Here is a 19,341-nt window from a genome sequence, read left to right as displayed (position 1 = left end):
TTACACACGACTCACAACTGCTGACGTTCGAACATATCCGGAACAAGTGCTTCACTAACGAATTTTGTTCGAATCACAACGCTATAAATGCTTCACCCACGTACTACAAATACAAATAATCGGCAACAGAACCTAAACATCTAACCTAACCTAACCTATGCCTAAATATGCACAAAATGCGAACATAAAATAATATTATTTTATAAATGAGAAAAGTTTTGTTTTGAATGAACATAATGTTAAAATTGATGAATGCGTTTTTGGGTCAACCTCTGGATAATGGACTTGGTCTGAGGACGGGTTGACAAATACAAATAATCGACAAAAGAACCTAAAGACCTAACCAATGCCTAAATATGCACATTATGCTAATATATATAACAATATCAATATATATTTGAAAACATTCCTATTTTGAATGAACAGCATGTTAAAATTGAGGAATGCATCTTTGGGATCGACCGCTGGATGGAATGGACTTAGTCTGAGGACGGGTTGTCGCCGCGAGTAGTGTAACACGGGGAGGTGCCAGGCACCAGCTAGTAAGGTAAAGTGAGCAATTATTTGAGGGCTAATGTGATCAGACGTGAAGTAAAGAGCAACGAGAGTGGCGAAATTATTTTTCTGCTTTATCACACCACCAGCTGGAAAATAATGGTACATAAAGAAAAGGATGGGAAAATGGTCACTTATGAAGGTCGTCTAGGAGCTGCCAGACCATTGTAAATGTTAGAGGAACACAGGAAGTTCTAAATAGGACATTGTTCAAGTGCCCTAATCAACACCAGAAGGCTCTCCCACATTCAAGAAAGACATGACCTTCCACGTTTCAAGGGGTGTAATAAACTCGCCCCTCGGGGCAAAATTTAAATTTAAAAGAGGTGTTAAAACACTCTACACCAGCCCAAGTGCACCGTATGGCAGCCTCTACACTAAAAGGAAAAATCTATGAGAAAGAGCTAGCATAATTTTATAAATTTCCGATCACAAAACGAGCACCTTAAGTGTTAAAGTCATGGTACCACGTGATCAGTGTCAAGTTTTAAATTAGATGGGAGTAATTGGAGGTGATGGGGGTGCATGGCGGTGATGGGGGGTACCTGGCGGTGATGGGGGGTACCTGGCGGCGATGGGGGGTACCTGGCGGCGATGGGGGGTACCTGGCGGTGATGGGGGTACCTGGTGGTGATGGGGGTGCATGGCGGTGATGGGGGGGTACCTGGCGGTGATGGGGGGTACCTGGCGGTGATGGGGGTACCTGGTGGTGATGGGGGGTACCTGGCGGTGATGGGGTACCTGGCGGCGATGGGCGTACCTGGCGGTGATGGGGGGTACCTGGCGGTGATGGGGGTACCTGGTGGTGATGGGGGGTACCTGGCGGTGATGGGGTACCTGGCGGCGATGGGCGTACCTGGCGGTGATGGGGGGTACCTGGCGGTGATGGGGGGTACCTGGCGGTGATGGGGGGTACCCGGCGGTGATGGGGGTACCTGGTGGTGATGGGGGTACCTGGTGGTGATGGGGGGTACCTGGCGGTGATGGGGGTACCTGGCGGTGATGGGGGTACATGGCGGCGATGGGCGTACCTGGCGGTGATGGAGGGGTACCTGGCGGTGATGGGGGGTACCTGGCGGTGATGGGGGGTACCCGGCGGTGATGGGGGGGTACCTGGTGGTGATGGGGGTACCTGGTGGTGATGGGCGTACCTGGCGGTGATGGGGGTACCTGGCGGTGATGGGGGTACCTGGCCGTGATGGGGGGGTACCTGGCGGTGATGGGGGGTACCTGGCGGTGATGGGGGGTACCTGGCGGTGATGGGGGGTACCCGGCGGTGATGGGGGGGTACCTGGTGGTGATGGGGGTACCTGGTGGTGATGGGGGTACCTGGCGGTGATGGGCGTACCTGGCGGTGATGGGGGTACCTGGCGGTGATGGGGGTACCTGGCCGTGATGGGGGGGTACCTGGCGGTGATGGGGGGTACCTGGCGGTGATGGGGGGTACCTGGCGGTGATGGGCGTACCTGGCGGTGATGGGGGTACCTGGCGGTGATGGGCGTACCTGGCGGTGATGGGGGTACCTGGTGGTGATGGGGGTACCTGGCGGTGATGGGGGGTACCTGGCGGTGATGGGGGTGCATGGCGGTGATGGAGGGGTACCTGGCGGTGATGGGGGGTACCTGGCGGTGATGGGGGGTACCTGGCGGTGATGGGGGTGCATGGCGGTGATGGAGGGGTACCTGGCGGTGATGGGGGGTACCTGGCGGTGATGGGTGGTACCTGGCGGTGATGGGGGGTACCTGGCGGTGATGGGGGGTACCTGGCGGTGATGGGGGTGCATGGCGTTGATGGAGGGGTACCTGGCGGTGATGGGGGGCACCTGGCGGTGATGGGGGGTACCTGGCGGTGATGGAGGGGTACCTGGCGGTGATGGGGGGTACCCGGCGGTGATGGGCGTACCTGGCGGTGATGGGGGTACCTGGCGGTGATGGGGGTACCTGGCGGTGATGGGCGTACCTGGCGGTGATGGGGGGTACCTGGCGGTGATGGAGGGGAACCTGGCGGTGATGGAGGGGTACCTGGCGGTGTTGGAGGGGTACCTGGCGGTGATGGGGGGTACCTGGCGGTGATGGGGGGTGCATGGCGGTGATGGGGGGTACCTGGTGGTGATGGGGGGTACCTGGTGGTGATGGGGGGTACCCGGCGGTGATGGGGGGGTACCTGGTGGTGATGGGGGGTACCTGGCGGTGATGGAGGGGTACCTGGCGGTGATGGAGGGGTACCCGGCGGTGATGGGGGGTACCTGGCGGTGATGGAGGGGTACCTGGCGGTGATGGGGGGTACCTGGCGGTGATGGGGGGTACCTGGCGGTGATGGAGGGGTACCTGGTGGTGATGGAGGGGTACCTGGTGGTGATGGGGGGGTACCCGGCGGTGATGGAGGGGTACCTGGCGGTGATGGGGGTGCATGGAGGTGATGGAGGGTGCATGGCGGTGATGGGGGGTACCTGGCGGTGATGGAGGGGTACCTGGCGGTGATGGGGGTGCATGGCGGTGATGGGGGGTACCTGGTGGTGATGGGGGGTACCCGGCGGTGATGGGGGGGTACCTGGTGGTGATGGGGGGTACCTGGCGGTGATGGGGGGTACCCGGCGGTGATGGGGGGGTACCTGGTGGTGATGGGGGGTACCTGGCGGTGATGGAGGGGTACCTGGCGGTGATGGGGGTGCATGGCGGTGATGGGGGGTGCATGGCGGTGATGGGGGGTACCTGGCGGTGATGGAGGGGTACCTGGCGGTGATGGGGGTGCATGGCGGTGATGGGGGGTACCTGGTGGTGATGGGGGGTACCCAGCGGTGATGGGGGGTACCTGGTGGTGATGGGGGGTACCTGGCGGTGATGGGGGGTACCCGGTGGTGATGGGGGGTACCTGGTGGTGATGGAGGGTACCTGGCGGTGATGGAGGGGTACCTGGTGGTGATGGGGGGTACCCGGCGGTGATGGGGGGGTACCTGGCGGTGATGGGGGGTACCTGGCGGTGATGGAGGTGGTACCTAGCGGTGATGGAGGGGTACCTGGCGGTGATGGAGGGGTACCTGGCGGTGATGGAGGGTACCTGGCGGTGATGGGGGGCACCTGGCGGTGATGGGGGGTACCTGGCGGTGATGGAGAGGTACCTGGCGGTGATGGGGGGTACCCGGCGGTGATGGGCGTACCTGGCGGTGATGGGGGTACCTGGCGGTGATGGGGGTACCTGGCGGTGATGGGCGTACCTGGCGGTGATGGGGGGTACCTGGCGGTGATGGAGGGGTACCTGGCGGTGATGGAGGGGTACCTGGCGGTGTTGGAGGGGTACCTGGCGGTGATGGGGGGTACCTGGCGGTGATGGGGGGTGCATGGCGGTGATGGGGGGTACCTGGTGGTGATGGGGGGTACCTGGTGGTGATGGGGGGTACCCGGCGGTGATGGGGGGGTACCTGGTGGTGATGGGGGGTACCTGGCGGTGATGGAGGGGTACCTGGCGGTGATGGAGGGGTACCCGGCGGTGATGGGGGGTACCTGGCGGTGATGGAGGGGTACCTGGTGGTGATGGGGGGTACCTGGCGGTGATGGGGGGTACCTGGCGGTGATGGGGGGTACCTGGCGGTGATGGAGGGGTACCTGGTGGTGATGGAGGGGTACCTGGTGGTGATGGGGGGGTACCCGGCGGTGATGGAGGGGTACCTGGCGGTGATGGGGGTGCATGGAGGTGATGGAGGGTGCATGGCGGTGATGGGGGGTACCTGGCGGTGATGGAGGGGTACCTGGCGGTGATGGGGGTGCATGGCGGTGATGGGGGGTACCTGGTGGTGATGGGGGGTACCCGGCGGTGATGGGGGGGTACCTGGTGGTGATGGGGGGTACCTGGCGGTGATGGGGGGTACCCGGCGGTGATGGGGGGGTACCTGGTGGTGATGGGGGGTACCTGGCGGTGATGGAGGGGTACCTGGCGGTGATGGGGGTGCATGGCGGTGATGGGGGGTGCATGGCGGTGATGGGGGGTACCTGGCGGTGATGGAGGGGTACCTGGCGGTGATGGGGGTGCATGGCGGTGATGGGGGGTACCTGGTGGTGATGGGGGGTACCCAGCGGTGATGGGGGGTACCTGGTGGTGATGGGGGGTACCTGGCGGTGATGGGGGGTACCCGGTGGTGATGGGGGGTACCTGGTGGTGATGGAGGGTACCTGGCGGTGATGGAGGGGTACCTGGTGGTGATGGGGGGTACCCGGCGGTGATGGGGGGGTACCTGGCGGTGATGGGGGGTACCTGGCGGTGATGGAGGTGGTACCTAGCGGTGATGGAGGGGTACCTGGCGGTGATGGAGGGGTACCTGGCGGTGATGGGCGTACCTGGCGGTGATGGGGGTACCTGACAGTACCTGACCGGCAGTCAAAGTGTCACGGAAAAAAAATCACGACTCAATGACCGGCAGTTGTTGAGAGGAGCGACGCATCAGCGGGGTAACGAAAATCACACGACTCAATGACCGGCATTGGGAAAAAGTAAAATTGCCGGTCATTAAGTCATATACCACTACTAAAATTGCCTGTCATTGGTCATTGTAGTAGTGGAAAAGGCCCCAAGTAGGGGCCGTTTTGCATTTTTCGACGGCCCCTACTTGGCGCACCCGTTTTTAGTTACCCCAGTGAGATTTGACGGCCCCTACTTGGCGCACCCGTTTTTAGTTACCCCAGTGAAAGTTACCCCATTCCCATCACAATGATGGGAATGGGATGGGATGGGACGGGTTGCTTCCCCGGTCACAGATCCTGGATTTTATCACTACGAAAACTACGGTTGCACTACTAGACGTGATCGACAACGGAGGACCCCAACTGCTGTTCAGCAGTGCTGCAGCCGTACAGGGTCTGATCAACACCATCACTCTCACTGCTCTTGAGGAGGTGCATCCTCACCACACCTCACCTTGTCACTACCTTGCAGCCAGGACGGTGTTCGTCGGCAAAGTGAGCTCCATGATCTCAAAGAAAGTAGTCACCGACGTCGTCGCCAGCATCAACGACCAGAACTCTTCATTGACTGCTGTCACTGTCAAGTTCATCACTGTAATTTACAACCACCTCGTCACTATGAAGGTTACTTTTACATCGCGTGATGTAAAAGCTACCTTTGCTGCTGACAACGGATTCCGGAGCTTTGGTATCGCAAGCACACCTCACCAGATCACCAAGAAACACTACTACCAACTTCGTCAATGCTGCAAGTGCTACAGCTACGATCACTTCACGAAGACGTGCACTTCCCAGGACCAACGGTGCAGCAAGTGCTCCGAGAACCACCACTTCAAGGACTGTACTGCCGAATACCTCCACTGCATTCACTGCTCTGAAGAACATACTGCTGCCTCTGCTGAGTACTCTGAACGAATCAAAGAAATCAAGATGATGTCCGACGCCTGGCAGGCCTCCACCACTCGGTGTGCACCAACATCTTTCAACGTGAAAGCCGCCAACTTCCTGAAGCATCTGGGAGGAGGAGGAGGAACTACCATGCAGCCCGCAAGCCAATGGATGGGGGGAGGAGGGGCCAGCTCTAAGTCTTCTAACCACACAGCGACTCAGCCACCACCTCCCTGTATACAATGTACTTGACTGTGGGATTGCCTTGTTGGCCGCCAGGGTGTTAGGACGTGCTCGCCTGACCTGCCAGTTGTTGCGAGGGGGCGGGTGCGGTTTGAGGTGCGGTGCGCCCACTGGCCGGGGATCCGGCTGGCGGTATGGCTTTTGCTGGTGATACCCGCGTTCGGCGGGTAGATACTGTGAGGCTGAATTTTTCTGGTGCTGTGGACTGGCCCATTGTGGAGGTTGCGCTCTTGGACGTGCTTCATGTCGACGTCTCTGATCTGCTGGGGCTGGAAAAGCTTTTGCCTACCCGTGTGGCGGTGTCGTTTGCCACGTCGCTGCTTTACCTTTGTTTGTGGCACGCTGGGATGCACGCTCGCTTCCTATTCCTGCTTCGGCGGTGACTGTGGAGGTCTCGGATCTCTGGGGGCCCTTGACATTTGTGAGTGTTCACGGTGTGCCGGTGACCTTCCCCGAGGCAGAGCTTATGTCGGTGTTTATGCGGAATGGTGTGGTGGTGAAGCACCGGTTCACCATGTTGAGTGCGGGCCGGCTGAAAGGGGTCCGGCTGGGCGTTTGTACGCTTGTTATGCGGGTCACGCGCCCCATTCCTTCCAGGGTTTCGTTTCGTGGGCTATCTCTGAGGATATTTTATCAGGGTCAGACACGAACCTGTTTCCGGTGTGGCGCTGAGGGCCACGTGGCGGCCAGCTGCGGCACTCCTCATGCTGAGGCCCCTTCAGTTTTCCTGGAGGATGACCTTCCCTGCTTGTCTGTATGTGGCGGGGGGGGGGGGGGGTCCCCAGCGGATCCTCGCTCTGTCCTGGTGCCAGGTGTGGTGCCTGCGGCGGTTCTGGCAAGCGTTCCGTCTGGCCCTGATGTGTCTGCCCCACCTGTGAGCTCTGAGGACCTGGGTGCACCTGCTTCGGATCTTCGACGTTCCGTGGTTGCGGAGGTGCATCCACAGCCGGTTGCTTTCCGTGGAGGCTTTGGATGGTGCTGTTGGGGTGGTGCCTGCTTCTCCTGCAGACGGACATGTGCTTCCCGGGGGTGGTGGTGTGCGAGTCTCCCCCCCCCTCCCTCCCCCCCCCCCCCCCCCCCCCCCCGCCCTCTGCCTCGTCACCTCTGGTAGCTTCCTTGTTCCCTCGTGCCTCTTCTCCTGCACAGGTTCCATCGTCCCCGCTGGATACCTCACGTGTGCTGGAGTCTACCCTTCCGCCTGCTGTGTCTCTTCCTTCTCCGATTCCGGTTTCCTTGGATGGTAGTGGCTTTTTGCCCCGTGTCGTTGAGGCTGCTGTTCTGCGTGATCGTGCTGCCCCGGCTTTGGGGCCGCCTGCCATTGGTCTTCTGGGGCACCGCTTGCTGGGAGGTGACAGCTCCGACGATCAGCGGCCTCTTTTTAAGCACCGTCGTTCGGCTTGGGTTGTGTCACCTCGCCGGACGTGGGCAGATAAGCGCGATGCAATGGATGATGCTGCTGTGGATGACGCTGTGTTGCCTCCTGTGGTGCCTTCTGTGTTGGACACTGTGCCCCTGCTGGTGGCTCTCCTCAGTGAGCAGTTGCCCCTGGTGACCGCGACCTCGTTGTGATGTTGTCGAAGGATGTGCGACGGGGGGCCCCTGCTCCTATTCCGGTTGGTGGGGACTCTGGGGCGCCTGCGATGCCGCCCTCCGCGGGACTCAGCGTGGATCGTAGTGCGCGGCCTAGTGGACGGCCAGATGTGTGGCCCGATGTGCAGCCTGGGGTGCGGACCTGTGACCGGCTTCCTCGGAAGAAACCCTTCTCTATCATCCTCTCGTCCGGTGAGATGGTCGACGATTCTGGTTCAAATATGCGTGTTGTATCAGATGACCGAGTGCGTCCTGTACCCTGGTGCCATTCTACCATCTGGGTTCCGCGGGTGCGGAGTTTCATCATTGGCATGCCGGATTTGATACCTTGGCCTACTGCGACTCCTGGACGTGTGATTCCTGAAATGGACCAACTTCTTCGGGATGCTTATTGCCTACGATTTCCGGCTCGGGAGTACCCGGAGAAGTATGAGTGATCCGTGTGGTTGGTTTCTGTCTGTGTTGTATGTGTTGTTTCCCCAGTGCCTGCGTGCATTGTTGGGCGTTTATGTCTGTGCGTGTGTGTAGTGTGGGTGTTTGTTTTTGGCTTCTGTCTGGCCTGTTTTGTTGTATTTGCGGTTTGTTTTTATGCTTTGCCTTGTTCTGTATGGGTGTTTGTGCTGTGGTTGTGTGCGGTTGTGGGTGTTTGGTGTTCTTTCTTACCTGTTTTTGCACGCGCCCTGTGTGTTGGGGTGGCGGGTGTATGTTGTGGGGTGGAGTGTATGTGTGTTTATTTCTATGTACTTGTCATTGCTTTCTTCTTTGTGTATGTTTTATGTTATTGTTGTTCTTATGTGTATTTTTAGTTTTACTGTTTATTTGTTGGTGTCCTCATTTGTGTCCAGTTCCACTCCTTGTGGGCGGAGTCGGTCTGCCAGTGATTGTGTTTTCATTTCGTCCCCTGTCTGTTCTAGGGGGTGGTTAGTTTCTGTACATGTGTTGTAATTTTTGTGTATTTTTTCTTGTCCATTTTTATACTTTATGCCTTTTTATGTTATTTATGGTATGTATGCTTGTTTGCTCCTATGTCTCTGGGGCGGCGTGCCTCATAGGTGTTTTGTGATACTCTGTGTGAGGTTTGGGATGCCCGGGTTTATGCTTTGTTCTCCTCCCCTTTCATTTATCAGGGTGTTTGTATTACTGTTCCTGTGTTATGGGTGTACTTTTTGCCATTAATTACTGTAATTTGTCTCTTTCATGTGCCATGTGTTTTTGCCTTGTGCTGATTATGTATTATTTATCTGTTCTCTCTTTTTGTATTTTGTATTCTGACTTTTTATAAAAATAAAAAAAAATAAAAAAAAATGTACTTGACTGCTGTAAACCCTCTCACCAGTGTAATATGTCTGCTCCCTGGAAAGTACAGAAAATAGACGTCGAAATTGTACCCCTCAAGGTGAAAAAGATTCATCATGAACTGGGACAATTACGGTGTTTGTATGGAAACATGATATCTCGGTTACCAAGAGGCAACACTTTGCATGTATATTGTGACGGGTCGGTGGCGGAGGATGTCAGGGCAGGGTGTGGTGTCCTAATAAGGGAATATACTGAGTTTGGGACTATGGACAGCAAAATTGAACTCCGACTTAGTAATTATATATCATCCACACAAGCTGAACTGCAGGCCATTCTGGCTTGTTTGGAGGAAGTACGTCGTGACGACAAAAATGTTTTTGAATTTGTCGATAGCCGAGGATCACTTGATTCCTTAAACAGTTGAAACCCAGTCTTCATGTCCATAGTTGAGGATTGTAAGAAAAGAATAACTGAGATACAGCTGAAAGGTCATAGTGTGAAATTCATGTGGATTCCATCTCATGTTCGAATAGTGCTCAACGAGGTAGCGGATGACTTGGCCAAACGTGCCACATCAAAACCACAATTTGACATCGAATGTGAATTCACAATGAGATAAATATGAAGCAAAATAAAAAATATTCAGGCACAGGCAGAAGTGGAGAGGAGAGGTATAATGCATGAGGGAAGTCAAATCATGCAACACTACATGTGTGTGTCAAAACATCCATTTCACTTATGGTAAAAGGAGAAATGCTTGGAGTGACTATGCACATGCGGCTCAGGCTTGGGTACAAATATTACTGGGAATATGGGATAGGTGTTCATGATAATGGCTCGAAGTGTAAACTGTGTGGTATGTTAAGGTCTCACACCCTTGCCCATTATGTTCTTGATTGTCCGTTGATTAATGTATATAAAAACACTGAGATAAGGACTGTTCCTGAACAAATAGCCTGGATGTGTCACAACGGAAAGGTTGATGATATTCTTGAGAGATATAAGAATTTTGCACCAAGACTGTAATCTTTTGTTGAATTATCTGCATGTCTCTTGCAAATTGTCTATACAGTATACCTAGGTCATAAAAGTATTTGTGTGTACGTCTGATACCATACTACTTGTGTAAAGGAGGAAATGTATATGTTTATCTCTCAGAATGTTTGGTAATATGTTTATTGCTTGTGATGTGTGTCTATGTATGTATTAACACGATGTACTGAACGGGGTGAGAATAGCTTGAGTTACGTCATCCCTTTGTGTGTATTTTACCTCAATAAACTGTTTTCAATTTCAATTTCACCTCCCTGTGGCCAATCAAGCCAGCCCTCACTACACCAGCTGCCTCGTCCCAACACAGTCAATAGTACTATATATTCACGTAACTGCATTGCTGAAAAATTGGCCGGAACCAACTACAAGACCTTCGTGAAGATACTCAACAAACTCCACCGCTAATGGACTAACAAAATTTATTGTTCCTGAGGATCTCCTTACGAAAGTGTTGACCAAACCACAAACTAGAAGATGAAAAGGCGACGACGTTTCGGTCCGTTCTGGACCACTATCAAGTCGATTGTGAAGAGACGTTGATGTTGTTGTTATAGATTCAGCTACTGGGAACAAAGTTCCAAGTAGCACGGGCTATTGTGAGCCCGTAGGTGAAGAGACGAGAAAGGCATAAGTAAGGCAAGAAAGAGGTGAGGAGGAGGAAATGGTGGAAGGTAAATGCAAGGCAAAAGATAGGGGTAATAAAGGGTATGAAAGGGAAAAAGGGTATGAAGGGAGGTAATAAAAGGAGTAAATGGGAACGAAAGAGAAAGTAAAAGAAAAGGAAAGAGAAAAAAATAAAGAAAGGGTAGGCTTATGTTAGGTCACGTTTGTTAGAAATTTTAGAACATTTGAGTATGTACTCTGAAAGGGAAGAGTCAGCAGCAACAGAGTCAGAGCAACTACATTTACTCACCATACAAGCTCAGATGTACAGCTATGGTGAACAAAACATGCAGACACTTATATATAACGTCTGTATATAAGATATATAGCGTAATAACACCACACAGTATTGTTGGAGGAGAAATATTAGTGCGTCTGACCTTGAGGGCGGCCGCCGATCAGCTGACTGTGTGAGTAGCCACATCTCTGTGCCTTTACTTACCATACAAGCTTAGATGTACAGTTATGGTGAACAAAACATGTAGATACTTATATATAACGTCTGTATATAAGATATATAGCGTAATAACACCACACAGTATTGATTAAGGCTCATGTTGGGTACATTGTGTATGAGAGCCGATTCGACATTACGGCGTCTGTGAAGAGTAGAGTCAGGAAAGATTATTTTAGAAGAAGAGCAATCAATAGGATGATTAGAATCTCTAACATGACAGAAGATAGCATTGTTTGTGTCTGCAGACTTAACATTTCTTTTATGTTTCTTGAGTCTGTCATTAAGTGTACGGCAAGTTTCCCCAATGTATTGGAAAGGACAAGACGAACAGGAAATAGAATAGACCCCAGCAGCATTAGAAGCAGGAGGAGAAGTGTGAACAAGATTATTACGAAGAGTGTAAGCTTGACGAAAGGCGAGCTTTATGTCAAGAGGATGAAGGGTATTAGTAAGAGTTTTGAGTTAAGATATGAAGGGAAGGTAGAGCACAGTACTAGTAGTATTGGAGCCAGGTTTAGGATGAAATAAATTACGTTTAGCTTGAGAATAGGCACAGTGATAAAATGCAAAGGGTAACCAAGGCGAGAGAGAGATTTGCAAATAATAATATCAGAATCAAGACACTGTGGGTCACTGATGCGTAGAGCGCGGAGGAAGAAAGAGACGAGGACACTTTTCTTAACAAAAGGAGGATGGTAGGAAAAGAAGAGAATATACATGCCACTGTGCATAGGTTTGCGGTAGACAGAAAAAGAGAACCCGGACACGGAGCTGTAAACATGAACGTCAAGGAAAGGAAGGAGGGAATTAGATTCCCATTCAATTTTGAAATGTATGGAAGGAGAAAGATTGTTAAGAGAAATGAGGAAAGGCTGGAAAAGACTAAGGTCATGAGGCCATAAAGCAAAAATGTCATCAACATTGCGAAGCCAAAGAGAGGGACGAGTATTAGTAGAGGGAAGGAGAATGGTTTCGAAGTATTCCATATAGAGATTGGTAAGAACAGGGAAGAGAGGGGGGAACTCATAACGACACCGAAAGTTTGAGAGAATTATTTACTGTTGAAAGAGAATGAGTTAGAGTCAACACAGAGTTTGATGAGTTCGAGGAAAACGTCAGTCGGAAGCGGGAGATGAAGAAGGCCCTCAGTCGCCTTCTACGTAAGGAAAGAAAGACCGTCATCAAGGGAAAACATTTTATAGTAAACAGAGAGTCAACATCAAGACTAAGCATCATACAGGAGGGTTGCGGGCGCAGTCTTTCTATGAAGTCCTGAGAGTGACGAAGGTGGGCAGTGAGAAAAAGTGCCAAGGAAAGCCGCCCCTCCTGATCCTTACAGAAGTATCTACATCTTCACCTGACCCAGAGGGCGCGCCCATTGCAGTCTCCAGTGGAGTTCAGACTGACATTCTCCCACCTCCAGCTCCTGCAGAGCAGCAAGATTCTTCTGCACCATCTACGCCTGCTGCTTCTGACACCAGTACTGGTTCAACTGTTTCAGCCCCTGTACTTGCTGACTCAGTTCCAGATCCTCCTGATACGCCTAAGTCTGGAACCTCCAGCCAGTTATCTGATGAAACCTTAGTTGACGTGGTTAACCACCTTTCCCCGTCAACACCTCAAGCATCTGCCTGTTTTTCTGCACCGTCTACACTGGCTTCCACTCCACAAGCATCTGCTCGCTTTCCTGCGCCTCCTATACTCTCTCCACAACTAACAATCACTACCGACTCTGACGCTCCTTATCAAAATTATCTTCCACACTTTGAAGAACTTCGCAGCATGTACCCCCACGAACCAGTCGAGAAGATCAAAGCAATGTTGGCACACAATTATGATATGAACAGTTTGGAGTCTCAGAGACAAAAGACTAAAAGCGTAAATAGTGGCATAAACGTCCATAAATCTGAAGATATCCACTATTACTACGACATCGACTCACTCCGCTTTGAAAAAGCCGATCCACGCTAGTTGTAACTGTACCCTGGGCGTCATCTAAGAACCAGGCAAAGATTTCAAACCTGGGTGGAAGAAAGAAAAATAAGAAGAATGAAGACTCAAGAAAGAAGATACCACCAGAAGACAGACTGCCACCACCTAGAATGAAGAAGAACCGCCACAGCCATCCTTCCTCCTCTTCCTCCTTTCAATGTTCCTCCCCCTGCAGAAGCCCATTTTTTTGTTTGCAGGAATATTCCTGCGCGGGTCCTAAGCCTCTGGCTGGCCCACTAAAGAAGCCCAGTGTTCCTCTCCTGCAGAAGCCCAGTGTTCCTCCCCTGCAGAAGCCCAATGTTCCTCCCCTGCAGAAGCCCAGTGTTCCTCTCCTGCAGAAGCCCAATGTTCCTCCCCTGCAGAAGCCCAATGTTCCTCCCCTGCAGAAGCTCAATGTTCCTCCCCTGCAGAAGCCCAATGTTCCTCCCCTGCAGAAGCCCAATGTTCCTCTCCTGCAGAAGCCCAATGTTCCTCCCCTGCAGAAGCCCAATGTTCCTCCCCTGCAGAAGCTCAATGTTCCTCCCCTGCAGAAGCCCAATGTTCCTCCCCTGCAGAAGCTCAATGTTCCTCCCCTGCAGAAGCCCAATGTTCCTCCCCTGCAGAAGCCCAATGTTCCTCCCCTGCAGAAGCTCAATGTTCCTCCCCAGCAGAAGCCCAATGTTCCTCACCTGCAGAAGCCCAATGTTCCTCTCCTGCAGAAGCCCAATGTTCCTCACCTGCAGAAGCCCAATGTTCCTCTCCTGCAGAAGCCCAATGTTCCTCACCTGCAGAAGCCCAATGTTCCTCCCCTGCAGAAGCCCAATGTTCCTCACCTGCAGAAGCCCAATGTTTCTCCCCTGCAGAAGCCCAATGTTCCTCACCTGCAGAAGCCCAATGTTCCTCTCCTGCAGAAGCCCAATGTTCCTCTCCTGCAGAAGCCCAATGTTCCTCCCCTGCAGAAGCCCAATGTTCCTCACCTGCAGAAGCCCAATGTTTCTCCCCTGCAGAAGCCCAATGTTCCTCACCTGCAGAAGCCCAATGTTCCTCTCCTGCAGAAGCCCAATGTTCCTCTCCTGCAGAAGCCCAATGTTCCTCCCCTGCAGAAGCCCAATGTTCCTCACCTGCAGAAGCCCAATGTTCCTCTCCTGCAGAAGCCCAATGTTCCTCTCCTGCAGAAGCCCAATGTTCCTCTCCTGCAGAAGCCCAATGTTCCTCCCCTGCAGAAGCCCAATGTTCCTCTCCTGCAGAAGCTCAATGTTCCTCACCTGCAGAAGCCCAATGTTCCTCACCTGCAGAAGCCCAATGTTCCTCTCCTGCAGAAGCCCAATGTTCCTCACCTGCAGAAGCCCAATGTTCCTCACCTGCAGAAGCCCAATGTTCCTCACCTGCAGAAGCCCAATGTTCCTCACCTGCAGAAGCCCAATGTTCCTCCCCCTGCAGAGGCCCAATGTTCCTCCCCTGCAGAAGCCCAAAACCTTTTACATTAGGATGTCAAAATCCTTATCACTAACACTCATTCCTACCTTATCAGCCCAGTTGATTATCTTCCATTGCTTCAATGTACCAAATGCTACAAGTATTCTCATGAAACACGCAAATGCAAACAAACGCCCACAAATTTGCTCTGACTGCTCTGAGAAAGGCCATTTTTGGACTCAGTGCTGGACCTCCACATTACAATGCACCAGTTGTCAAGGTACTCATTCAGCAATAGATAAATCTTGCCCTCTAAGAAAACAAACTGAAAATCTTGGAACTAACAACCTTCGCACTCATGCACAACCTCATTCCTCCTCACCTTCCTAACACCAATCAGTACCGACTAACGCTATGTCCTATGGTGTTGGGACATACGACATAAGAACATAAGAACAAAGGTAACTGCAGAAGGCCTATTAGCTCATACGAGGCAGCTCCTATTTATAACCACCCATTCCCACTCATATACATGTCCAACCCACGTTTGAAACAATCGAGGGACCCTACCTCCACCACGTTACGCGGTAATTGGTTCCACAAATCAACAACCCTGTTACCGAACCAGTATTTACCGAAGTCATTCCTAAATCTAAATTTATCTAATGTATACCAATTTTTTTAAACAATAATGATAGAATGGACATGGTGTTAGGTCCGTTGGTCCATTCATGCAGGTCCATGCATGCAGTGCCTTGCATGCCCCCCCCACCACCATCCTACCATTCAAATCATCTCTCTCTACCTCTGTTCTCTCAACCAGCACCTCCGCCCTACTCTCCTTTTTAGAACCTCTCATATGGATGAGTCACCGCCTGCGTATTGGCTGTATCGCTGAAGGCTAAGGATGAAGAGCGTGTGACTTTACTGACTATATTCCGATTTTTCGCACACACACAATGGTCTTCCTAGTATCTCTGTCCCTCTTCATCATCTCTTGCGCGCTGCTCCATTCTCATCTACAGTCCACACTCCACAAAATCTCGTGACGTTAGCTACTGCGACTACTATAGTTTCCCCAAAATCCCCAGCCAGCGCGACTCCGCCTGACACAGAAAACGAAACCATTGCCAAGACTGACGACCCTATACTCTCCCAGACCAGCCTACCTGAGACCCAATCACCCCGTGCTTCTTCCGCTCCCCACACTACCTCTCTTCTGTCAATCTCCCTTCAAATCCTACAACTTCTGATGCTTCCATCTCAGACCATGCCAACCCGTCTTCTGACACTCTTTCCCCATCTACTCCAGCTATACCGACTGTAGAGTAACATATATATATATATATATATATATATATATATATATATATATATATATATACATATATATATATATATATATATATATATATATATGTCGTACCTAATAGCCAGAACGCACTTCTCAGCCTACTATTTAAGGCCCGATTTGCCTAATAAGCCAAGTTTTCATGAATTAATGTTTCTTCGTCTACCTAACCTACCTAACCTAACCTAACCTAGCTTTTTTTGGCTACCTAACCTAACCTTACCTATAAATATAGGTTAGGTTAGGTTAGGTAGGGTTGGTTAGGTTCGGTCATATATCTACGTTAATTTTAACTCCAATAAAAAAAAATTTACCTCATACATAGAAAAAAGGGTTGCTTTATCATTTCATAAGAAAAAAATTATAGTAAATATATTAATTCAGGAAAACTTGGCTTATTAAGCAAATCGGGCCTTGAATAGTAGGCTGAGAAGTGAGTTCTGGCTACTAGGTACGACATTATATATATATATATATATATATATATATATATATATATATATATATATATATATATATATATATATATATATATATATATATATATATATATATAAATATATATATATATATAAATATATATATATATATAAATATATATATATATATATATAAATATATATATATATAAATATATATATTGTTACGGTGCCCTCTCCTATTTCTTCCGTTTGCCGGCTTAAAGAGTCATATCAGCTCTCCCTACTGATTCTCTGAGGTTCAGGGAGTCTAATGATATATGTGGCGACCAGACCGGCTGCCATTTAATAGGCATGGAAGTTATATTATAAGTTGTAAATAAAGGAAAATTGGCGCCCTGATATAAAATGAAACAGTATCCCCTACGGCAGATATGACCTTGTGGAAGGAACACTATGCCAATCGCGGATTGGCCGACGTAGGTCGCGGGCGACAAATCAGGGCCCGCCATGACGTCACCGAGTGCCCCGGGCGGCGCCAACGTCAGAGTTGTACTGACCGTGGAAGCGACAGGACGCGCCTCGGTCTGCTCTCAAGGATTGGAGGCTCTGCAAGCCTTGTTCAGTGGATTGAGCTGGCCTTCGTTGCCCACCATAGTTATTGGAGACCCTGCGCTTCTGGGAAGCCAAAGAGGAACCAAGTTCAGTGAGCAGAGAAGTGCCCAAACTTGGAAAATAGTCGGCGACGACGCTGGGCGGCGCCGCTGGCTGGACGTTGAGGTCTGGAAGGTGGGCGAGCAAGCTAGCTGTGACTGGGGTCACATCCACTGAGAATCTTGGAAGGACGACACCGTGCCTAGGACAAGGAGCGACGCCCTGTGGGAGAGGCGAGTGTGGGGAAAGATAGTGATTAGCTCAGCGCCCATCGATGAACCAGGATTGGGGCAGCTGAATATCAGGGATTGGAACGGCGACGACGCGAAGGCTTCACGACACCTGAGGACCTGTGGAACGCCCTGGATCGTCGAGGATCGACCCAAGGAAGCGTGGGAACCTCACACCATCGAGGGACAGGCGTCGTGAGCCAGGAGTGTAAGGTAGATCATTTTTCCCTCCCATTACCCCTTGTATGAGTAGGCTTGTTAGGCCACAATATTTACTTGTGTATGTGGCAGCAAGACTTTATTACTTTAATAGTAGAATAGGCTGCAAGGCAGCTTGTGTCCAGGACTGTCAGAGAGGACAGTGTGTATGGATGGCAGGACAGTGAAGAAGAGGTGCCGACGTGGTGAAGAGGCCCTCCTGTGAGAGTGTGAGACTCCTGTCTTCCTGCCCAGTTGAAGGAGAGTTGGAGGTCGTGGAAGAAGAGGCTGACGATCTCCAGACTCATCATCCATATTCCATATTCATGTATTACTTGTGATTGTGTGTGTGTGTTCAGGTAATTTGCGTCAGTAAATCCACACATTTTATTACTGTGTTTGAGTGTGCCTCCATTTGTGATATTTCTCTATGAGCATACATTTCTGGCTACAAACGATATATGATACACCCACTGAACTGCATTGCTGGGGTGCAGATATAATAACCCAGCTGGCGACCTTGCTAAGAGGAAGATAGAGAAGACAGGCGGGAAAGGAGTTCCTGCAACCTTTTTTTTGTCTGGCAGGCAAGACTCAGAGAGGCTATGGTTATAGGTAAGCCTGAGTCTTCCTTCACTCCCCCACGGGTCTAGGCCGGAACTGTTAACAGCAGTTTCCCCGTGGTTGACTGAAGGGCTTCCAGGGTGAATCAGTGGCACCCCTTTGTGGTGGAAGCAAAGACCTGCGGAGGTGGGCATTGTTGGTCCTATCTTGTGTGACCAAGGAGACTCCGGTGAATCCAGGGAGTCGGAGGGGCTGAGTATTTGGGCCCTTTGAGCCCCTAGCAGCCGAGTGTTAGCAGAGCCCCGGACCGCCCACCCCCCACGTGACAAGAGAACTGGCGACCTCGCCAGGATACGAACCCCAGTAGCCAAGAACTGGGAACTTCGCCAGGAAGCGTGGATCAAGCTACAGTGTGGACCAAATTGCAAGACAAGTGTTGCCAGGGTACTAATACAGTGTGGCCAGTGAATTCGGTGGTACTGTTACTCAACCAACTAAGGGACTGAAACGGTGAAATTAGTGCCTACTAACTTGTCTGTGCTGTCGTGTATGCTCAATGATATAGAGATGGAGGAAGACAAAGTAAAGAAATTTATTGACACAAGGGACGAGAGAATTTTAGAAGAGTGTACCAAGGCCCAGCTCCAACAAGTGGCAAACCTCTTTGGGATCAGGATGAGGACGACTAAGGTAGCGGAGCGAAGGATAGAGATCATGGCACAGCTCACAGCTCGAGAGGAAGCGACGGGAGAGGAGCCATCTCAAGAGGAGCCGTCCCGAGGAGAGCCGTCGCAAGGTGAACCGTCCCGACTAGGGCCACCCCAAGCGCCTACCAGTGTGGAGAGAATTCACAGTGAACATGGGAGCAGTGGAAGGTCCAGCTGTAGTAAGAGGAGCCTGCAACTGGAAATAATGAAGATGCAACTGGAAGCCCAGCTGCGACGAGAGGAAAGAGAAGCGCAAATGCAGCGAGAGGAACGTACAGCTGAGCTGCAGCGAGGTGAGCGAGAAGCACGGCTGCAGCTGCAGCGAGAGGAGCGAGAAGCTCGGCTGCAGCGAGAAGAAGGAGAGAGACAACTGCGACTGGAGGAGATAAAGGCAAAGAAAGAAGTCGAATTGCGTCGCGTTGAACGTGGTCTGCCCTCACTACCTGCACGGCGGGATGACCTCAAGGTAAGGGAACGTGACTTACCTACGTTCGAACCACAAGAAGCTGAGGCGTTCTTCGAACACTTTGAACGGATAGCGACTCTGAAGGAGTGGCCGGAAGATGATTGGGCTGCTCTGGTCCAGGGCAGGTTGACTGGAGAGGCCCGGGAAGCCTATAACATGCTGG

This window comes from Procambarus clarkii, chromosome 30 (assembly GCF_040958095.1).
Source record: "Procambarus clarkii isolate CNS0578487 chromosome 30, FALCON_Pclarkii_2.0, whole genome shotgun sequence".
NCBI classification, from domain to species: domain Eukaryota; kingdom Metazoa; phylum Arthropoda; class Malacostraca; order Decapoda; family Cambaridae; genus Procambarus; species Procambarus clarkii.
The sequence above is the reverse complement of the archived record's forward strand: the minus strand, read 5'-3'. Positions refer to the sequence as shown.